At 45.3% G+C, this 23,890-nt stretch overlaps 1 protein-coding gene and 1 non-coding gene across 7 annotated transcripts in view; one reads left to right on the forward strand and one right to left on the reverse strand.

The window, feature by feature from the left end:
- The window catches only part of WBP1L (WW domain binding protein 1 like), an 86,927-nt gene that overhangs the window by 37,161 nt on the left and 25,876 nt on the right, over nucleotides 1-23,890 (forward strand). The gene's annotated exons all lie outside the window — the stretch shown is intronic.
- On the reverse strand, nucleotides 6,376-6,456 carry LOC125933576 (small nucleolar RNA SNORD20). The gene has a single exon (XR_007461004.1). It is a non-coding gene; the product is annotated as a small nucleolar RNA SNORD20 (small nucleolar RNA).

Genomic DNA, 23,890 nt, shown 5'->3' on the forward strand with positions numbered 1-23,890 from the left:
TATTTATTTTTTGAGACAGAGAGAGACAGAGCATGAACGGGGGAGGGTCAGAGAGAGGGAGACACAGAATTTGAAACAGGCTCCAGGCTCTGAGCTGTCAGCACAGAGCCTGACGCGGGGCTCGAACTCACGAACTGTGAGATCGCGACCTGAGCCGAAGTCGGACGCTTAACCAACTGAGCCACCCAGGCGCCCCCACCAATTGTTTTCTAATAATAAGTATGAAGTTGTTTATTCTTAGAGCAGGTAAGTTGGAATATACACTGTTATCCTGTTTTGTACATCACTGTGCCCTCCTGAATGAGGAAGCGTGGGGTCACCACCAGCAAAGAAGTGTGCCTTGCCTTGGGTGTGGGAGTTGCAGTTGGACACCCGCTCTGACCGCAGTGCTAGACCACATGCAGGTCTGTATGCTCTCTGCACACAGCGTCCTGTCCTGAGGTGTACTGTACTTCCTGTTCTGAGGTGAGGATGGTTTCTGAGGCTTTAAAAAAAAACAATAACAGCTTTATTGAGCTACAATTCACATACTGTAAAGTTCACCCTCTTAGAGTGTATAATGCAGTGTTTTTTAGCATGTTCACAAGATTGGGCTGCTGTCACCACTATCTATTTCCGAACGTTTTCGGGGAGCCCAGGTGGCTCAGTCGGGTGAGTGTCAGACTCCTGATTTTGGCTCAGGTCATGATCCCAGAGTCATGGAATTGAGCCCTGTGTTGGGCCTGTGCTGAGCATAGAGCCTGCTTAGGAATCTCTCTCTCCTTCTGCCCCTTCTCTGCTCGTGTGCATGTGTGCACCCCCAAAACAAAACAAAACAAAACCCAAAAACAACCCAACAGAACATTTTCATCATCCCAAAAAGAAACCCTATATCAGTTAGTTCCCTTCCAAAGACCCCCCGAACCCCAGTCTACTACCCACTAATCTACTTTCTACCCCTGTGGATTGTCCCACTTTGGACATTTCTTGCAAATAGAATCTTAACACCAGGTAGTGTTTTGTGAATGGCTTCTTTCACTTAGCATAATGTTTTCAGGGTTCATCCATGTTGTAGCATGGGTTAGTACTTTCTTCCTTACCATTAATATCCTGTTGTATGGGTGCAACACATTTTATTCATCCATTGGTCAACTCATAGACATTTGGGCTTTTTCCACTTTTGGGCTTTTATGAATAATGCTATGAACATTGGTATACAAGTTTTTGTGTTGACATATGTTTTCACTTTTCTTAGGATATACCTAGGAGTAGAATTGCTGGTCATGTGAGAACTCTGTGTCAGGTTTTTTCAAGAACTGCCAGACTATTTTCCAAAGTGGCTGTACCATGTTACATTCCCCACTAGCAATTATGAGGGTTCCAATTTTTCTACATTGTCTCCAACGCTTGTTATTGTCTGCCTTTTCTCATCATAACCATCCTAATGGGTGTGAAGCAGTATCTCATTTTGGTTTTGATTTGCATTTCCCTAATGACTAGTGATGTGGAACATCTTTTCATGTTCTTATTGACCATTTGTGCATTTTCTTTGGAGAAATGTCTGATTCATTCTTTGCCCATTTTAGAGTCCCTTTTCAGACTAAAGGGAAACAAGTCTTCGTATGGAATCCCAGTGAGTGACTGTTGAGGGGATTTCCCTTTAAATTAGCCTTTCCTGGGGCTCTGGCATTCTACCATGCTGTCACCTATTCTCATGACCCTGGACCAGTTGCTTAACTTCTCTGAGTTGGCTGCTTCCTCCTATCAGCATTGCCCAGAGAAGGCTTTGAGGCAGCCATTTGCATGATAAGGGGCCCATGTGGCCAAAGAAGTCTGCCTTCTCTCTTGGAGAGTCACAATGAGTGTGCTTTTACAGTTAAGCCTCTGAGGAGTCTCACAGTTAAGAATCTATATGAGTCCCTTATCAGGTAAATGATTAGCAAATATTTTTCCCATTCAGTAGTTTTTGTTTTGTTTTGTTTTGTTTTGTTTTTCACTTTCTTGATGGTGTCCTTTGAAGCACAGTTGTTTTTCATTTGGGGAAAGTCCAGTTTATCTATTGTTTTTCTTTCATCACTTGACCTTTTGGTATTCCTTAGTTCTTTCAATTGCTCTGTAAAGCTTAATATTACTTTGGGTCAAGAGCAGACACTGTTTAGAATAGAATCCATTAGATACCTTTTTTATGGAAAGTTTTGAGCATGTACGAAAATAAAGAGAATGGTGTAATGAACCCCCATGTTCCCATCACCCAACTTCAGCCATTTCTTGTTGTGGCCTGTCTTGTTTTGTCTATATCTATTTTCACTTCCATTCATGCCCAGTGAAGTTATTTTGAAGAAGACTGCCGACTTCATATCATTTTGGCCATGAAGAGTTCCATTTGATTCTCTAAAAGATAAAAGAATTTTGTTGCTCAACATAACCGCCATACCATTTTACACCCTAAAAAATTGACAATAATTGCTTAGTGTTATAGGATGGACTCTTGCACGTGAGAATTTAAATTAGATCTGGAGGTAAAAATGCCACTTAGAAAATTCAGCTGATATATGACAGTTTTCGTAAGTAACCAGTCCTCACAAAGCATTCCACTGCTTTAAAAAAAGTTGTTCCCCAAGACCACCCTTCAGTCCTGTGGGTGTCAGAGGTCTTCTTCCAGCTACAGCTTTCACTTGACCAGGTCTTGTGGTGGAGTTACGGTCATGGCAAACCCTTTCCCCCCCCCTTCAAAACTTCTTTGTCATCTTGTCACGGTGGATATCCGTTTCTAACCTCTCTCCAGTGTGTAAAGTGAAAGATTAACTTAGGACTTTTGCCCTCAATTTCTAGTGTAGGGAGAATTGGGGGAAAATCCTCCTCTTATCTGAGATTGCACAAATGTTCAGAGAAACTTGGGAAAATGAGGAGACCTGTCAGCTCATTTTCTCCTCTTTCACCTCTCCAGGGGCCTAAGCCACATGTCCCCGCATGGCCTGGCTGACTATGCCTGCCCTCAAGGTACAGTACTGGGGGGTTCATAGCAGATGAGCAAAGCTGCTGAGGGAGAAATGGAACATAGGATTTGGAGGCTGACAGATACCATAGCGATAATGATGCTATGAACAGATGCTCAGTAAGAAAGAAAGGCTGTGCTGTTTGAAATGTAGGAGATTTCAGGTTGAACAGTCTTCTTAACTGTGAGACTCCTCACAGGCTTAACTGTAAAGCCCATGCATCGTGAGTCTCCAAGAGAGATGGCAGGCTTCTTTGACCACATGGGCCCCTTATCGCAGAAATGGCTGCCTTGGAACCGTCTCTGGACAGTGCTGATTAAGGTAAGCAGCCATCTCAGAGAAGTTAAGCAATTGATCTAGGGTCAGGAGAATAGGTGGTAGCACAGGAGAATGCCAGAGCCCCAACAGAGTCTAGTTTAAAGGAAAATCTCCCCCTTGGTAGTGTTACTCACTGAGGTTCCATGGGAAGACCTCTGTCCCTTCAGTCAGAAACCCTAAGTCCGGGGGCGCCTGGGTGGCTCAGTCAGTTAAGTGTCTGACTCAATCTCAGCTCAGGTCATGATCTCAGGGTTGTGAGTTCAAGTCCACATTGGACTCCGTACTGGGTGTGGAGCTTGCTTTAAAAAAAAAAGAGAGGGGCGCCTGGGTGGCTCAGTCGGTTAAGTACCGGACTTCAGTTCAGGTCATGATCTCACAGTTCGTGGGTTCGAGTTCCATCTTGGGCTCTGTGCTGACAGCTCATTGCCTGGAGCCTGCTTTCGATTCTATGTCTCCCTCTCTCTCTCTGCCCCTCCCCTGATTGCACTCTGTCTCTCTGTCTCTCAAAAACAAGTAAATGTTAAAAAGAAAAAAAGAAAGAAAAAGAAAGAAAGAAGGAAGGAAGGAAACTTGAAGGCTGGTCTTAGGCTGCACATTTTCAGACATTCCCTGTATTGTCTGGCAAGTGGGGATAGTAAAAACTGTCTAGCCCTATTTTTTTTTTAATTTTTTTTTTTATGTTTATTTTTGAGACAGAGAGAGACAGAGCATGAACGAGGGAGGGTCAGAGAGAGAGGGAGACACAGAATCTGAAGCAGGCTCCAGGCTCTGAGCTGTCAGCACAGAGCCCGACGCGGGGCTCGAACTCACGGACCATGAGATCATGACCTGAGCCGAAGTTGGCCGCTTAACCGACTGAGCACCCAGGCGCCCCTGTCTAGCCCTATTAACAACTGATGTAAGGAACAACTAAAATGGATGTGAAAGTAGTTTATAAACCTTGAATTCTACAAGGATGATGATTTATTGTGTCTTTCAGCGCTTAGCGCCACCTTTTCTTCAGTATTGAGAACACCTTGTCCGGAATGTGCATCTTGAATAAAGTGAAAGACTTTAGAACAATGGATATAAGTACAAAGATACAGGTGCCTGCTAATTTTTTTCAGGAAGGGCCTGTGGCTTGCACTGACTTTCCTTCTTGCCATGATGGGGGATGCTTTCTCAAAGGCACTTGTAGCTTTTCTCTTCCTAAGCTTTAGGGCTATATTGTAGCGTATCTCTGCCTACTTCCGCTTTGCTCTAGTGCTCCATGGTTTGGACCCTTGGGTCAAGGTGGTTTTGAAGTAGAGTCACTTACTATTGTCATCCATGTTGCCTTACTCTCTGTGGCCTGGGAGTACCGGGTTCAGGTGTGGCCTGTGGTCAGGCATTATATGACGAAAGGACCAGCGGATTTATCTGCTGTGATACCCTCTCCAGTTTCACCACCCTTAGTCATCATTTTACTTGGGGCGTGGATATGTATGTTCCAGAAGCTTTTCCACCCCCCTGCAACTTATGGGAGGGATAAATTGTCTCAATGTTTTCTTCTGGTGCTTTTGACCATGAACTCTTAGACCTGGAGTAGATTGGTTATCAAATAGCCTAAGGAGAGAGGAGGTGATATGTAATTTACGTAAGATCCAGGAAATGAAGGAAGACATGTTGCCAGGAGCTGTGTTTCCAGCTAGACCTTAACTTTCACAATCCTTTATGCAAAAAAAGGGCATCTTTTAGGTGTTGCTTAATGGAAGTATCCGGTGAACCGGTGACAGAACCAGTGACAGAACCAGAAGCCGCTTCAGCCCAGTCCCCCTAATCGAAAAACTAATGGGGTTAGATCACGCCCCAGTTCTGTCTTGAGTAAGGGAATTTTGCTTTTGAGATGGCTTAAATGCTTTGAATTCCTCAGCAGAGAAATTATAGATGTACAGATAATGAGACGAAGGGTTTCCCAATCCCCGTGTCCAACCTCATGAGTTTGCAGTCACATCCACATGCTCTCCCGATCTCTTAGCTGTTTATTGGGTTTCTGTGACCAGGAAAATGTCACCCGCGCTACTGTCTGGGGATTCAGCTGTATTAGCTTCATTCTTACAATCTTCTCTTTAGTCATATGTCTATTTATCCATGTACCAGTCTTTTTTGAGGGCCTACTTAGTGCAAGGCATCGCTTGGTATTCTGAGGGACACAGAAGTGAAAGACCTCTTGCCTTTAAGTTGCTTCTACTTTAGAGGAGGAGTGAGGCCTGAGAATAAATCATTTTGCTGAGCTTATGAGCACATAAAAGAGTGGGCGGATTTTCCACAACCAAGATGGTCTCTGTTTGGACAGTGCTAATAATCACTCTTACGACCTTGCATCTAGAGGGTCCGATGAGCTACTTCCAGGACTCAGAGTTGAGGTGCCTTTAATAAAAGGACTTTGCTGTTAGCCCTTTCTGTGGACCTGCCACCATTGCAGCCGTGTTCCTGCCTGAAGTGGATCCCATCTCTTTTTGTCTTGCTCAAAGTTGCAACAAAAGGGAAAGATGAAATCAGATTTAGTGGAGACCATGAAGACTAATTTTCCTAATGGAGTTACATCTGAGTGTGATCAGGTACTGGATGTGACCCTTGTCCCTCATTTTGTTCTTATTCCAATCTTCAGTTTAGAGAGCGGTTTGGGAAGAGACATGAAACGTGTTGGGGGGGCGGGTGGGGAGACAGCAGCGAGCCAGAGCGTGCTGATTTGCATGTAATTCTTGGTTCCTTGCTGGTTTAGTTTGGGTTGAACTGTTTTCAGGGCAGGAAAAACGAATCTGGCATTTCGGTACAAAAACAAACAAGGCTGCTGTTGTACTTGATAAAGCTGGAGTTGCAGATCCAGTGGCAGCCCATTAACTCAGTGACAGCGGTGAGTTTCAGAGACCCCTGCACTCTCCGGAGAAGGCAGTAAATGTCCATTTAGGAAGGCAATAAATATTTGTGGAGTGATTGATTTTCAACACAGTAGGATTTGCTTGTTGGGGGGGAGGAAAGCCAGAAACCTTAGGACGCTGTTGTTAAACTGGTTCAGCTTCTGCTACTTTCTCTCTTTCTTTTTTTTTCTCAGACAAGATAGCTGGGTCAGAACTTAACTACCTAGAGGAATTTTCTTGAGATTCCATCATCCCCTTCTGCTTCTTTTATTTCTCTCTCTCTATTTAATAGATCTTTGAAATAGGTATATTCCCTCCACCTCCTCCACCTCCAGAGGGAACAAGAGCAACTCCAAGATGTAAACAAGCAAAAAGGGAGCCTAAGATACTATGTAAACTAGAAATTCCTGTCCTTGCTATTCATGGCGCTACCGTAGTCATCAGAAAGAACAAATGTGCTGGTCAGAGGTACTCTGCGAAGACACAGCGTGTGTGGGGCCTCTACCTGCTCCCTCCAGCCACTCTCTGCCCCATCTTGTGCCTTTCTCAGATGCCCCATGTGTCCTTGTTTCCATGTTTTGGGCTATACTTGGCTCTGCTTACCATGCTCCTCTTCCTACCCCTACCGTACATGTTATTTTAGTACCCGAATCTCTGTCTCTCTCTTCTTTTTTCATGTTTATGTTTGAGAGAAAAAGAGCGTGAGCTGGGGAGGGGCGGAGAGCCCCTCCAGGGCCAGACGAGTTCAGCCAAGAGTGCATCCTCCTCATCCCGCTGCGACAGCCAGGGTGGCTGGATGTGACTGTGACTTTCTGGGTCACAAATGAGGTGCAAGTGATGACTACAATATCCAAATACCGTCACCATGCATGTTTAAGCCATTTTCGAGTAAAAAAGTCCTGGTTGAAGTGCTAGCTCCACTGCCTACGAGCTGTGTGTCCTTGAATGAGTTACCTAACTTCACTGAAGTTCCCGGTTTTCACCTGTAAGGAATGAGATAGCAACATACATTAGAGTACTCCCTCTCTGAAATGTATCATTTGATGTTTAGCAAGTGATTGGGTACTATAGTTAAGAGCTGTTTGCCCAGCTGTCTTCCTGGGAAGGCTCAATAGTGGGAAAGCAGCCATAGGTTTGTTTTGTTTTGTTTTGTTTTTTAATTTTTTTTTTAAGTAGTGTTTATGGCCAGTGTGGGGCTCAAACTCAAGACCCTGAGATCAAGAGTCGCATGCTCTTCTGACTGAACCAGCCAGCCACCCCTACATCCATAGACACCCTACAAGGCACCCCTACAAGCCCTGTGACTTGTAGAACTCCTTGTCCTAGTCAGAAACCAGGAAAGGTGTGTTTTCTTGTCTCAGCAGGCCTGCTACACGTCGGCCTTTGTCCAGCCCCAGGACACAGATAAGCTAATGTTCTTGGTTTCTGGCAGCTAAGCAGCCCTTAGCATTTCTATTTGGCAAAGTTCTGCAAATCTTTGTTTTGGGTTTGGAATGCTTCCCATGGCATTCCCCAAAATAATTACTTCAGGATCCTTTTACTGATGCCCAGCCTCACATCCATGACATGCCTTGGTTGGACTTTTCTTGTGGCACTCACATTGGTTTAGGCTTGGAGCTTGTATCTGCTTCTGGGGGTTTTGTTGGTTTTGTGCTTTGTTTTGTTTTTTGTTGTTGTTGGGTTTTTGTTGTTGTTGTTGTTGTTGTTTTTGAGTCCAAACTGGAAGGCATTTAAACGTGCCTGTGCCCAGCCTGAGAAAGATAAGAATGATCTCTCATCTTAGATGTTCTGTGTCTGCCTAGCAGCCTCTGCTCCAAAGCTCCTGGAAGTAAAAACGGCCTTAGGTCTGGAGATTATCTCCTATCCTAGAAACCTGGCAGTTGCTGTCCTGTTCTGACAAAACCCTTTCTTCACATTCCTTGATTGTGAAATTAGAAACCCCGCACTCTCAGCCCTAGTCTCCTTCAGCCTCATCCGGCCATGACACGGTGTGGGAACAGTTCCCCAGGCTACCTGAGATCCAAGGCATGAAAGGTCTTCTGTTCCAGCTTGCTCCTTGCGTGGAGCCCATTTGTGTCCTGGGAATGGAGGAGAACTTTGGGGCTTTCCCAGTCATTCACCTCCTAGAACTCTGGCTCCAAAGAGGGCCAGAATGGGTGACTGGGGCCTAAGGGCATTGTCCATGTTCCAGAATACTGAACTGGTGTGTCAGTCTTCTAAAACAAGGTTCTGGGGGTGGGAGGGGGCGGTGCTTGGGTGGCTCAACTTTGGCGTCCTGACTTTGCCTCCGGTCATGATCTGGCAGTTTGTGAGTTCAAGCCCCTTCCTGACAGCTGAGTGCCTGGAGCCTGCTGCGGATTCTGTGTCTCCCTCTTTCTCTGCCCCTCCCTTTCTCACCCTCGCCTTCTCTCTCTCTCTCACTCTCTCTCTGTCTCTCAAAAAAACAAATAAACATTAAAAAATTAAAAATAAAATAAAACAAGGTTCTGGGGCACTGACCAGGATCTGCATGTCTGCTCAGTGTTCAGCTGACCCTCAGTTCTGGTGTTTGCCCCATTGGTAACTTTTGGTCTAGTATCATGACTCCTTTATTATTGTCAAGGAAAGAGCCTTTGGAGCTAGAGACTTAATTCAAATCCTTACTCTCCCATGGCCAGCTGTGTGACCTGGGGCAAGGTGTCCATATGTCTCGGCTTCTGCAACGGAACAGGGGTAATACCTACATCATAAGTTTATTGTGGTTGTTAAGTGAGATGTGGGTTACATGGAGTTCCTAGTACAGAGTCTGGCTCATTGTCAGTACTGAAAAAATAACTCTCCCCACCTCCATCCGAGAATTTAAAGATTATAAATGTATAGGCTGCCTAGAAAAACATTGCCAAAAGACTCCTAAATCAGCTGCAGTGAAAGGATGAATTCCATTAGCCATGCGTATATCCACTGTTGTAGTATGTCTTCTTAAATAATAAATTAATCAGAATCCAAAGGGTTTCAGCATTACTATCTTTGGGGGGTTTCTAAACTGAGGAGGAGAATGTTGGTCAGTGGAAGGATGGCGGATGGCTCAGACATTGATTGCTTGGAGCCATAAACAGTTGTTAAACTGCAACATTTTGACAACATAATCCTGCTTAATTCTGGTTAGTGTGACTTCCTTTTTTTTTTTTTTTTTTAAGCTGTTGAATTCAGCATTGAATTAGATTCTTCATTGTCAGGCAGATGACTAAAATTGTAGAAGGATTTGATTTACCTTTAGTCTATAATGTATGAGCCTGGGTCACTTACATAACAAAAGAACTCCTTTTGGGGCCCCTGGGTGGTTCAGTCGTTTGAGTGGTTTGAGCGTCCGTTTGAGTGTCCGACTTCAGCTCAGGGCATGATCTTGCGGTTTGTGAGTTTGAGCCCCGCGTCCGGCTCTGTGCTGACAGCTCGGAGCCTGGAGCCTGCTTCGGATTCTGTGTCTCCTTTCTGTGCCCCTTCCCCGCTTGTGCGCGCATGCATGCGCACTCTCTCTCTCTCAAAAATAAATAAATGTAAAAAAAAGAAGAACCCCTTTTTTCCCAGACTAGTAGAAATTGCTGATGATCATCTGGCTTCTGAAATCCAAAGGCTGACTACTTTGTCACTGAGTTGTGGTAACTTGGCAAAAAGTGAACTTGCCTTCCTGGGGATGCCCACATTTGTCAGTTCAATCTCTTTTTCTTCTCACCTCCCCCAAATCTCAGTGCTCAATGAGGATTAGTCAGCAAAGGGCAGGAGGCAAGGATTAGGAGATGAGTGAGAAAGAAGTCATGATCAGCAATCACTTTGTTGGAGTATGTGATACTGTGCTAGGTGTAATGCATTGAGTTTAATACTGCCTTATACACAGGATTTTATAATCTTACAAGAAGATAAAAGTAGACAGCTCCTGATTAGAAACACTGCTTTGGGTTACATCCATAAAAGGAAGATGATTCATTAGGGGAAAATCGGGAAGCCTATGATGCAATTTTGATAATTTAGATTGAACTTTTACAAAATTATTTTTGGATTTCTAGTAATTTTGCTGCAATCGCACTTATCCAGAGATCACTGCTGCTGAATATTATTTAGAAATGTGGAATGTTTCCATAGCCCATCAGACCAAGGGCCCTTGAGTATTTTGCTCCTGGTGGTGCCCCCAGCACCTAGAACAGTGCCTGGCACACTTGTGGGTGTTCAGTAGGCATGGGATGAATGAATAAGTACACTAACGCCATGGTACTCTTTCCAGAGAATTGAGGTGCCACACTATCTTACTAGGTTAAGTTCAGACCAGCATTACCCACGAAGGGCTGCGGATGCCCTTTCCTCCAGTTTGGCTAACAAAAGTCATAATGCTGCATGCGTTTTGTGGTGGTCAGTGGTTGCCAGGGAACTGAGGAAATGAAAGGAGGGTGCTGAAAGCTGTGCCTTGATACCCAGGCCTGCCTGTCTCTTGTTCTCCTGTCTGCTGATTTGGCCTGTGTGTGAGGGTGGGAGCCAGGCATATGTGATAGCCTCTGTGGCTGTGTCTTGACAGTACACGTTTGCTGAAGAATGGCTTCCTAGTCCCGAAACACCTGCAGCAGCAGAAGCCGCTTCTCTCCACACATCACTCCTCTTCTCTTGTCCGTAGCAACGAGGCTGCGATTCATTCTTTTTCCTGAGCCTCCAGGAAATGGCTCAGCTTGCCTGGCTCATTCATTTCCTTGTCAGGAAAGTCAGTGCAACCTTGACCATCAGTGGGAGACCTGCAGCAAGCACATCGTGTGTCCGGCTGGACTCACTAACGATCGAAAAGTACTTTTGGCAACACACCATGCTGTAAGTGTTGTGTACTGCCAATTTATTGTCTGAGGTGGGGGTGAGAGATGCTAATTTGTAAAGAGTCATTTCTGATGTACCTGGGTCGTGCCCAGCACAGTGCCACTCCTGTGGAGGCGTTCGGTGAATAGCACTGGAAGAAAACTGTTGCAGAAAATAAAAAGAAAGGTGAGATATACATGGTTTGAGTGATGGGAAATATAATTAATTTGCAGCCTAAGAAGTTATTAGAGAGTAACTTTGGATTTATAAAGTCCTCCAAAAGGAGTCATTTCTGCAAGTACAGATCCAAACATGAACCTTTTGTTCTTTGTTAGTGTTGTCTTTGCTAGAGGATTCAGGGCCAGAGAGAGCGGCTGTGACCTGCTGTGTAGGGAAGGTTGGCCAGATGAGAGCTGGCCTACACCACCGACTAGGAAAAGTCAGATCAGGACACCAGCCCCAGGGCCTTTGCTCCTTGTGCAAAGCTTGCTGTTAGCCATTTTCTCCATAAACTGAGCTTAGAGAAGAAAGCATGACATACCTAGGGTGGTGAACTTTTCAGAAGCAAGAGTTGGTTTAAATATAGATGATCTGCTTTACTGGCAACTTGGAGGCTGCCGTGGGACTTGTTGTACCTTTTGTAAGACAAGTGAGGAAAGATGTTGGCACCTGTACATGCCCAGTTTGTTTATGAAATATAAACTCTCCTGTAGAAGTGAGGGCTCAAGAGGTCAGCGTCCGAGGTAGCATGTCCTACCTTAGTGGGGGGGAAAGTGCCTCACCAAGCCCTCCCTGCCGATTGCCTCAATCTCTAGAGAAAGTCGGGACAGCCAGACCTAATGCACTGTTATTTATTGAGCACTGGCTCTGGCGGGCGTGGCGGCAGGAAAGTTTCTGTGAAACTGAAAATCACTGGGCTTGATTTTCTTTCCCAAGGAGAGGAAACAATAGCTCAAGAGTTCTAGAGTCCAGTCCTTATTCAGTTTATTGGATTCAGATTGGATTTATATGCACCCTGGCCAAGGGGAGCTGATGGGAGCAGCCCCGTCCTCCTCCGGTCTCAGGCTCCAGTGCTAGGTGGGTCCAGGGCTGGCCATCGTGGGTTTGCAGCACATCCTTCTCAGTATTCCACAGCAGCTGTCTGGAGTTTTTTCTGCTGTGCCTGAACTGATGTCATTTCCCCCTTGGCAGACAGCTTGGGTTTTGCTGCGTCTGAGATATGTCACGAGAAGGTGGGGGTGGGTCGGAGCCAGGCAGGGGGAGTAGCGAGGACAGCAGGAGGGAGAGCGCCTGCCTGGTCCCAGGACTCTGTTTACTTTCTCTTCTTTGCTAAGGAAGGCCGGTTCACTGGGACCGCGGAGCACGCAGGCCCACCAGGGGAAATGCTCAGTCCAAGACCTTAACTTTTAAAAGCCCTTTGTTCCAAACGTTAGTGTGGACGATGCTCTTGCAGGATGCCTTTCCTTTTGGGTCTTAGACAGGTAACTGAACTGGTTATCCGTGGATCGGGTTTGGGCAGGGAAGAAGGGTGGGAGCTGGTTTGTTGTACTGCTGTTTGGGCGGAGGGAACCTTTGAGAAAATGTCTCGCAGCTAGAGCAGGCCAGCTCCCATGCAGAAATTTCTAGTCCTCCCTGCTTGTGTGCTAGTTGCTCCTTACTTCCAGAGCCACCGTATTCTTAACCCCCTGCATCCCTGAGGTCTCTCTGGGGCCAGCCATTCTGATTTTCCGTTAGATACCGGAAAGCCGTTTCCAAAGCCTTCTAGAGGAAACAGCTGAGGGGAGAGGCTGGGGAGGAGGAGAGGCAGAGTAGATTCTTGATCCAAACTGCTTTTATTCCTTCTCCATTTTGATTTGGCTAGTTAGCAGAGATTTCTTCACAGTTTTGTCATTCTAAAGGGATTCTGAGTGAGGGGAGGGGAATCTTCTGAAGGGAAGGGCTCGCAGAGGCTTTCTCCTTATAGGCATGTGGTCAGGGCTGTGTGGCTGAGGGACCTCCTGGATATCTCTGAGGGCTGGGGATGGGATTGGCCACATTTTGGCCCTCTTGACAGACTTTTTAAAGTCAACAGACCCCTGTGGCAGAGTCTTGATTGCTTTGTGAACTGCTGTTTGAAGGAGGGGCACTAAATTATAGCCCATAACCTAGTGTGGAATGAGAAAACAGTAGCAAGCGACCAACTGCTGTCTGCTGAGAACACAGCTGTTGCCAACTATTTGTTCCAGGGCTTCTGAGAGTTGGCCACCCCATCCCCCTTTGGTCAGAGAGGCTTGTCTGTATCGGAATGTGTAACTGTAACCATTGGCGGCTGTAAGAGGGGGTGGGGACAGACACACACCCTCTGCTGCCTGTTCCTGGGTGAGGAAAAGCCACAGATGAGATCAAACCAGAAGCCTTAGAGAGTCGCTGCTAGGGACTGCCTCATTAGTCTCATTGTTAGAAAAGTGCTGGGTGAGCAAATCTCCCTTGGGTTGCCCAAAATTCTTTAAGTGTCTCCGAAAAGCTCACTCCGTATATACCATCAGTGCTCTGTTCAGTGTCCCTTTGGTGCAGCTGCTGGAGAGGGGGCATTTGAGCACCCCCCTCTGCCCCCCAAGAAAGGCTGTCCTTTTAACCTATGGGCCCTGGTAGGGATTTTGAGCAGCATTGGAAATAGGATGGATGAAGCATCCCATGCACGCATGTCAGATGTCAGGGGCAGAGGGGTGTTTCCACCCCTCATGATAGGGTAGAAGGAGCAGGACTGGGGAGCCAGAAAGGCCTGTGTCCATATCCTGGCTCCCCCAGGGTCTTGAGAAGGCCACTTAATAACTTTGAACCTCATCTTGGAAATTGCCGTCGTAAAACCTGCTGGAAGAGTTATTGAGAGGGTTTCACAAAATAGTATATTAAAAACATGAACACCTGGGCTGGCAGTGAGTAGGCATGCAGTAAAAATGTAACCATTATTTTTATGTTACTCATCCTGAGGAATGTGAGAGTGAGAGCGAGAGTGCAGGAGTACAGAAAACTAGAAGCCGGAGGACCAGAGGTGAAGGGCGTAGTGGACAGGCCTCCCAGCATGAGCGGACTGAGGGGTGGGAGGCCGTCACTTCCTATACCCGTGTGCGGTTAATCTTGGATGGATATTGAGGAGACAAGAAGAGGAGGGCCCCTGTGCCATCACCTCCACTCAGCTGAGTGAGAGGGTACAGTGGTAGGTCAAGTGAGGGGCTGGCTTGGTGGTCCTGGGGAGCATCTCAGAGGATCAGCAGCAGGTGAATCTTCAGCTCTTGTTTCTGAACAGATCCCTGGTGGAAGGCTGAACTAGAAGACCTCTTAAAGACCTTTTCTGCCCTTCTGTGACTCAAACCTTGCCTGTAAAAACTTTGACTGTTTTTGATTACATAATTTTGTGTATTTCTAGCATTTCTGTGTCTGTCAGTGTAACTACATTCTTTATTGGAGCTGTGGAAAAGCTAGCTTTCTAAATATTACTTGGTGATAATTCTGTTTTTGAGAAATGACACAGGGGGTACCTGGGTAGCTCATTCGGTTAAGCATCCGACTTCGGCTCAGGTCACAATTTCACGGTTTGTGGGTTCAAGCCCCATGTCAAGCTCTGTGCTGACAGCCTGGAACCTGCTTCAAATTCTGTGTCTCCCTCTGTCTCTGCCCTTCCCCCCCCCCCCCCCCCAAATAAAATAAATATAAAAAAATGTTTTTAAAATGAACAGAAGAATACATATGCTACTGGTCTTCATCATATATAGTATGTATGTACTTTCATACTTTTTTTTTTTTTTCTCAATCCACATAACAACCCTGTCTTATGTGGTAGTGTTCTTCTGTTTTTTCAGAAGTGCATACTAGGGCTTACAGAAGGTAAGCCATTTGCCTAGAGTTGCTCAGCTAGCTAGGGATATGGTAATTTAAGTTTTCTTTCTTCTTTTTAAACCCCGGTCTTCTGATTCCAAAGCCTGGAGTTTTTCTCACTACCTAGACTGCTTTGCCCAATGCCTGTGTGAGTAGAGTAGGATTACTGTATTGTTTTAGTTGAGGCATATTTTCTGAAGGTTGTTTCTGGGAGGCCCAGGTACTAGATAAGACACTGCTTGTGCCTATTTGCATCTTTCTCTATGGAATACTCTCCTGCACGCAACATCTACTGAATAATGCCACTGCAAGTAGATTTGCACACTTAATGAATGCGGGCCTGACACAAAGGATGCAAAGATAAATAAAGCACAACCCTTACTTCCTAGGAGCTCACACTCTAATGCGGTGGTTCTCAAAATGCATAGAAATCACCTGGGAGTGGGGCTTATTACAATGTAGATTTTGTAGGTCTGGGGCCAGCCAGGAATATGCATTTCTATGAAGTTCCCCAGGTGGTTTTGACTCTGCTAGTTTCTGGCAATTTGAGAACGACCTCGCCGCCCGCCTCCGCCCCCCCCCTCCCTTAGGTTTAGTAGCATGGAAATAACCCCATGATAATGTGCTGAGACTATAACAGGAATGCCCAGGACCTAGGACAGCAGAGGGTGGGAAAGCATCTCATTCAAATGGCTGGAGGAGAGGGGTGTGCATGAAAGGCTTTCCTGAGAAGGTGATATCTGATCTGAGTCTTGAAGGGTGAGTAGGAGTCTACCAGACATGTGATCTGGGGAAAGAGCATTCCAGACAGATCAGGTTAGGAGTGTCGTTTTTGTTTTCTCCTGCAGATGAGAAGGGAAACTGTTGTCTATGAGTCTTAGTATTAAGTATGCCTGAGGCAAGACAAGGACTTTGGCTCACCAACTATTGGCATCCTTTGTGACTCAGAGAAGGAGGAAAGCATTCGGGCCCTTCAGTCTAATAATGAGAGTGGCATGAATTCAGTGTCTGTAAGGGGCAGAGAAGCTGTAGGCTGTATTAGTTCTTCCATGCAAGGGACAGTTAGGACAGTTCATTGGAAGCTAGCATCGACTAAAGAACAGTCTTTTTGTGCTTAGAGGAGCTCAAGTTCAGAAAAGAGTTACCTGTTGAACTTTCTGGATTTGGTACGACGTACCAGAGGGTAGATACACCACACAATTGAGCATGTTATCCCTTTATTAACCAGTGAGATCAGAAAATGAGTTTTCTGGTTAAGAGAGAATCCATCATGTAAACCTAACAGATGGATTACTGAATTTCAGAGAATAAGATTGTAACAGAACATTCTTAGTCTGCTAATTTGAATGAATGCTAGTTCATGTTTGATTCAGAAGACACTGATTTCATAACGTGGGAGGATTCTTAGGACCGACATGCTCTATCTGAAAAGGACGGTGCATGTATTCCATTCAAAGCATGTTGTAGATTCAGAGAGACATGCACTCTATCCCTGCCCTCAACGGGCCTACGGTCAGGTAGGGGAAGTCGAGGCGCAGGTAATTGGAACACTTGGCGGGTGGTGGTGAGCGCCATTAGGGACAGCGTGCCGCAAGTTCACAGGTGTGTTGGGGGGTGGCTTTCTGTTGGTGGCCCTGTCTACAGTCCAGTAAGTAGTCTCAGTGGTTGTACTGCAGGTGTGTGGGAGGACCAGTTGATGGCAACCGCTGGCCGATGGAGTCCAGGCTAGATCTATCAAGACGATAACTTGGGTTTTTTGTTTGGTTTTGTTTTTAAAGTTTATTTATTTTGAGAGAGAGGGCGCATGCGCAAGCTGGGCCGTGGGGGAAGAGGGACAGAGAGAATCCCAAGCAGGCTCCGTGCTGTCAGCGCAGAGCCGGACACGGGCCTCCATCTCAGGATCCGTGAGATCATGACCTGAGCTGAGATCAAGAATTGGATGCTTAACTGCCTCACCAACTGAGCCACCCAGGAGCCCCTCAAGATGATGATTTGTATCTTGCCCCACAGAGTGTTGCTTTCTCTGTGGGAGGGGCCCACTGTCCTCCAAATTGTCCTCACCGAAATGAGATGATCGCTGATACTGGAAATGAGTAGTCTGCAACCAGACTGGAGTGCTCTTGCCGGTGTTGGAACATGTCACGGACAAGAGGCTCCTGGCCCAAGGGGCTGTTTGTATTCTGGAAACTGGGAGCTGGTACCAGAGGCCCTCGATTGGTCTGATGCTGAATGTAACAGGGCAACCAAAATGTCGAAGCCCAGTTACTCCCTGGGCATAATATGAGATCTTAGGGTCTCATAAGGACAACACTGAAAACCCCACGGTATACACCAGCCTAAAGCTGCAGGCTGGGAGCCATGACTCGGGAGAGGGAGGAGGGAATTTGCCAACTTCTAGTTTAACCCCCAAACTGCTGAATATTAGCCAACATTACGTCACACCTTTGTTATTTCATCATGACAGCCACCATGAGGTGGGAGGCTCCTTTCTGTTACGAGGAAACTGAAACTTGAGGTTTTTATCTATTTAGTATCACACAGCTAGCTAATGTGTGGCCATGGTGGCACCGGCGGCCCGGTCTGAGAGAATAGTGTTGCCTCCCTCTTGCGTACTGCTCTGTATGGTACCTGTACCAAAATCTGCCAGACCTTCTCGCTGTGTGCCCTGTGCTCTGCAAAAGACTAAGTATTGAGTCCTGGTCACCATCAGCCTCTCGTGTGTGCTTTAGCCTCTCTCTACCAGGTTCAGGGCAAATTAAGCAAGACCCTGCTTGGAAAGGAACTGTCTGTATATAATGCAGGAGACACCAAGGTGAGGCTTGTCGTTTGTACTACCAGAGGCTGAAGCCAAAATCCTTATTGGCACTGATGTGTAAAAATCTTGTGACAGCTCCATAGAGCACTTCAGTTCCCCCACTGTCGCTAAAGGTAAGAAAGGGTGATTCTCCTCTTGGCCCTTTCAGATGGATTTTTAAACCCCCAACCATCTCTGTTGCAAGAAGCTGCATTTGGAGAGCAGTGTGGCTTGTTTTTCATCACACTCCTGTTATCAAAGCAAAGAGAAACCAGTGGACTGGACAGTAACTTAGTGGAAAAGAAGAATGGATCTGCTGATTTTGAAACTTTTATCCGGGGTGGAGCCAAAGAAAACATTCACTTCCTCCAGTGATATCCCACGAGTTGGATCCACCCCCTCCCGCCCCTTTTCCTTGAAGAGGTAAATTTTAGTCCAGGAGAACAATAATTTGGGGCTACTTAAAAAAACTGCTAGAAAATTCCTTTTTCTGCCCCAGTTCCCTAGCAGCCAGGTACCAAGTTTCTTAACTCTCCCTCCCTGGCCCTTCCTGACTCTGTTTGTTGCTAATTTATAGCAGCAGTGATTTGAAACAGCTCTTCACGTTGACTTGCTTTAGCCATTTCTGTGTTCCTTTGTAGCCATCGCTTCTCTGGGCAGGGGCTCAACTGGACTTGAATCCTGGACCTCGTAAGGGGCATCGGATGCTGGTTGCTGGAAATGGTGATTCAGTCCTAGGAGGCTACTTGCTTGACCTATCTTGCTCTTTTAACTGAGAGAGGAAGGGGTAGGGGAAAGCTGTATGCATTTCAGGAGAAAGAGACATGCTTTGAGAATGGCTGGAGTATAACGTGGTGGCTTCTTTTCCTAAAAGTGGCTTCGGGTTTGCTGAGACTATGTTGTACATAAGGCATTGGTTCCCTTGGATCAAGGAGGCCAGAAAATTTTTATTGTTTGGTTCTCTTGCTTACCATACATATTCTCAAGTTCTTCCACTGAACCGTGACACATGGTTTCGTTCTTGGTTTCAGATACTGCCCATCTGATCATGTGGCTTTCATCAAGGGTTTGGAAATTCCTGGTTGTGTACCAGGCAGTGGCGTGAATACCTGTGAACTCCCACTCCTCCGGGTGTGGCTCTGGCATGTGGTGGGGAGGCCCAGGATAGGCCAGGGCAGGCTGCCAACAAAAATAGAAAGTGTTATCAATTCCCTGTCTCCAGGTGAGGTTCTGGATTTATGGGCCAAGCTCAGATTGTGCTGGGTTACTGTAAACCTGTCATAGCCAGAGAGCCAATGGGTAGGTCTCTCAGCAGTCATGCAAAAGCACATCACCACAGCCTTGGCCTTACCCCTGGAGAATCCCTTCATGCCACTGCTTTTACCGTTGTAGCTAAGAGGCACAGGGAGCACGGGGGAGGACTAGCCCCTGGGGTTCCTTGACTCTTAGCAGGATCAGCACTTTCTGAAGATTTTTGCATGTCTGATCCTTTGCTAAGGCAGGTGCACTTGTGAGATTGACATCACTCTTGCTCCTGGGGAATTTACAGGGTGGTTGGGGAGCCCATGAGGCAATCAGGCAAGAAGACCGGATAGAACACGATTCTGCCCTAAATGGTATGGTGCAGTTTGGCTGGAACAGTGGTTCTAAACTAGGGGCAATTTTCCACCTCTACCTAGGGGACATTTGGCAGTGTCTGGGTGTTGTTAGTTGTCACAACTGGGAGGTAGGGTGTTGCTACCAGCTTCTAGTGAATAGAGGCCAGGGTTGCTGTTAAACATCCTACAATGCGTGGGATGGTCTCTGCACAAAGAATTATCTGGCTCCAAGTGCCAGTACTGCCAAGGCAGAGAAACTCTGGGCTAGACATTACTGATGCGTAGTGCATCCACTTTGCTTAGGGAGCAGTCACAGAAGTCACAGGCCTTAGAGAAAATGGACTGAAATGTTTTAATACAGGGAAAATGTGTGTACTTCTCACTGCATTGCAAGCAATCTGTGTTAACTACCTGCCCAGGAATTAAGAATCTTGACATCTTGGTTGCCCCTAATCAGCAGGTGCTATGTCTTGTGAAGGACAGAAATAGAGTTAATTTTTTATGGTGAGTAGCTAAGATTAAGCCCTTCTGGCACTGGCATTTTATCTCTTACTCTGAATAATCTGGATAACCACTTTCAGAAGGATGGGATCTCAGTAGTGCCCAAATAATAACTTTATACAGTTTAAAGAATAATTAGGCTACCGTTATTTCAATAACAGGCCATATGTCAAACCAGGTGCCTGTTGCTGTGGCTTAGGCTTATTGTAATCTATCTCTGATAATGCAGTAAATTCCCCCTTTTCTAAGTCATCTGGCATCTCCTTTAATCTTTAAGTGTAAGGTCTTAGAGTTCAGCAAGTTCTTTAAAGTTATTCAGAGCCCTTTGGAGACATAGCCTCTGGATCCTAAAGATTGTTTTGTTTTGTTTTTTTAAATCTTGTATCTGCTTCCAGAGAGACCATTTTAATGTGACACTTTGTCCCAGGTAGAAGTCAATAGTTTCCTTGAACAATGTCAAATGTTTTTTATTGCCAGTAAATCTCTGGAACTGGTCTCGAGACAGACAGCAGACAAGACAGTCGCGTTATTATTTCTTTTGCTCCCAACAAAAGCCACTTTTGGGATGGAACTGCTGAGAAAAAAAATGGGATTAAATTTAGAATTTTGCTTAAAGTAAGGAATACCTCTGAGACACCACATGTGCTTCTCTGTCAAATGAAACTGTGATGAGTCTCTTTTAAAGCACACCAGTGATAAGTCAACTCGTACTTTCAATATTTCAAATACCTTTGAAAATGATACCTCTTTCTGGGCAAAGAAGTGAGTATTTTATTTGATCAAGAGCCATTTTTGGGGTGCCTGGGTGGCTCAGTCAGTTAAACGTCCAACTTCGGCTCAGGTCATTACCTCGCAGCTTGCTAGTTCGAGCCCCGTGTCAGGCTCTGTGCTGACAGCTCAGAGCCTGCAGCCTGCTTTGGATTCTGTGTCTCCCTCTCTCACTACTTCTACCCCCCACTCTCTCTCTCTCTCGCTCTCTCTTTCAAAAATAAATAAACATTAAAAAATTAAAAAAAAAAAGAGCCATTTTCAAGATTTAGCAAAGACTTTCATGAGCTGGAAGTTAGTCATAGAAAGAACACTGACCCAAAAGTAAGAAGACCAGGGTTTCCACAGCCCTGATTCTGTCATCTGTAGTCTTATTAGACTAAGTGGCAGTTCCTTATCTCTGAGATAGGGTAGTAGCACTTCTGACCTCTTGCAGGGTGCTGGATGTTAATTTCAAATGGGAGGCTGGCTGTTAAAGAAGCTTGAAAACCTTGAAAGTCCTATATAAGTGTGTATTTTGTATATATTAATTTTATATGTGTGTCTTGTGTATATATCATCCTTGCTCCAAATTAGGACCTGGAGGCTTTGCCACCTTATAAATCATTAAAAAAAGAATGAATCCTGCTGATTAGGTTGTACTTAATTAAGGTACACAATAAACCTGAATATTTCAGTAAGATTTTCAGCAATAAGAACTGAAATATCAACTTTTAATAAAAGAAAAATTTTTTTAATGATTATTTTTGAGAGAGACAGTGCACGAGCGGGGGAGGGGCAAAGAGAGAGGGAGACACAGAATCTGAAGCAGGCTGCAAGCTCCAGGCTGTCAGCACAGAGCCTGATGCAGGGCTTGAACTCACAAACTGCGAGATCATAACCTGAGCCGAAGTCAGAGGCTTAACTGACTGAGCCACCCAGGTGCCCCTCAACTGTTTTTTGTTTTTTTTTTTTTTAAACCTAGCAGTTTGGTTATTACAAAGTTCCTCAAAGGCAAAGTCCATATCTTATCTGTCGTTTTTGTACCTGTCAGCATCTAGCATGAAAGTTTGGGATAACCCCTAAGCATTAAAATTCTTTCCACTAAAATTTGGGCTTTAGATCCAGAAAACTTGTTCTAGCTGTGTGACTTTTCTCAGTTCCTATATGTAAAACATAGCATAGGTAACAATGCCCAGCTGAATACTTGATAAACAACACAGTCACTGGGAAGAATTTGGTTGAGTGTCCAACCTGTTGAGTGTCAGGAAGTTTTCCTGATTGTCCAGAGACACTTCCCTCGTACAGTGAAGAGCGCCCTCCTCTTTGTCTAGGTCCCTGTTTTACATGTTGTGTGTAAGGTGTTGCTTGAGCCTCAGTGTGGAAAATTAATATGTCTGCTGTTTATGTTTGAGTCTCTGCGGCATGCCTTAACCTCAAGGTGAGGAGATGAACATCTATTACTGAACTTGAGAGCAGGAGGAGCTAATCAGATGCCCACACGGGCCAGGCAGTGACAGCTTGAGTTAAGCAGATGGGCTTCGTGGACAGCAGGGATTGTGGGGGAGGCTGAGGTGGAGCCAGAGCCCATGTACATCTGTGAGCCAACCTAATATGCTGCTAAGGGATTGTGGGCCCAGAATTTGCAAGAGAAGCTGGAAATCTGATTTCTGTATGACTCCTTTTCATTTGAAAATGTTGACAATTAGGGACTTGCCTATGGTTCCTGCCATAGCTTGCTTGTCTCAGATTGCAGTTCTCTCCTATTCTTGAGTAACCCTGTTTTTGCTGGTAAAAAAAAAAAAAAAAAAAAAAGTCTGTTAATTCCATTTTTTAAAAAGTTGAAAAACAAAGTTACCATGTGGGCCTAGATCTCCTTAGTGGGCCCATTGTGGTCTGAGGGCCACCACTGGCAATCCTTGCTTTCAAGCAGGAGGCAGCCACACAGTATGGGAAGGAAAGAATCTGCCCTCATGGGATCAACTGTGGACACATACATGATAGGTGGCTGCATCGTCCTCCTGCCTGAGTGCCACCTGCTCCGTTGAGTGCTACCTGCCCCTCGCCCCTTAGCTCTGCATCAGCCCTTGCTAAAGATGCCACACTTCTCAGTGCATTTGTTCCGTGGTAGAAGAGGCCAGTGATGAGGGATTGCTGGGGATACCTCAAGGCAAGACTGCCTTTCCTTCTAAGTGTCCAGGGGTGAAAGAATTGCACAGTAACCCAATGTCCTGAGCTGATGCAGCCAGCAGACCCCCATGGGCTTGCATGTGCTGGGACATCGGCAAGTAGCCTTTAATAAAACCATAGAATATGTTGCAACTTCCGATCTGTGCTCTGGGATTTTCCTACCAGGGTCAAGTGGCTTTTTCTGAGTTTGTTATTCAGGTTCCTAATAGCAACACAGGAAATGGATTTTAATTTCTTTGTTGGCTGCTCTGTTTGGGGGCTATTTAATGAGGATCCACTTTGCAATGCAGCAGGACTGGTGTGGATACGAGTGTACCTGTTACTCTTGTAAAAAAATTTATGATCTATTATATATATATATATATATATATATATATATATATATATATATGTATATATGTATATATATATATATATATTTATGGAGTGAGGCAAAAAGCATATGAATAATTTTATATGTCTTGATTCTATATGTTGATTCATATACATTTATATGTCTTGGCTACCCTTGGGGGTAACTTTTGGGATGTGTTTGGGATTGTAGGAAAAGAATATTAGACCATTCCACTTTTAGAGGGCAAGAACCACGTATATTGTACTCTTTTATAAATCTAGAGCAATGGTTCTCAAACTTGAATATATATGAGGTGAGCCCTTAGAAGTTCTTAATCTATGTTCTGAAATACCCCAGGCAATTTTTGCGCCTGCAGACCACACTTTAGGAAATACGTCTCTGTTTTGTTGCGTGTTTTTATCTAAGTGTCTTCATTGCTACTTTGAGACAAATTCATTATTTGTGAAATGCAATGATTTGTTCTGATTCACTGTGTTGTCTTTCCTCAGATTCTTGGTGGTCCCCAGACAGAATTGTTCCAGGAGGCCCTCACAGGTTAAAGTAAATGCATCCTTGTCCCTGCGACAGCAAGGGTTCCCCAGCACTGCCCTTCAACAGTATACACTTCAGCTGCATCTTGAAGCAGCAGCTGCCCACATTGGTTCTAGGCTTTTCTTAAGTGTTACGAGCTCCAGTCTTTGGCTTTACCCTTTATGGTACTTTGTAGCTAGAGGGTGGCGAGACTGGGTGCTCTCAAGCCTAGGGAACTGAAGGCTAGAGGCCTTAGGGGTCAAGCATACTATCAAATGTGAGGAATGAGGCTGAGTCTTACCAGATTAGATTTATTGGCTTGTTTAGGGGAACCTGCCCAGGCTATTTGTCCTTTTGGA

Source organism: Panthera uncia, chromosome D2 (assembly GCF_023721935.1).
Source record: "Panthera uncia isolate 11264 chromosome D2, Puncia_PCG_1.0, whole genome shotgun sequence".
Classification (NCBI taxonomy): Eukaryota; Metazoa; Chordata; class Mammalia; order Carnivora; family Felidae; genus Panthera; species Panthera uncia.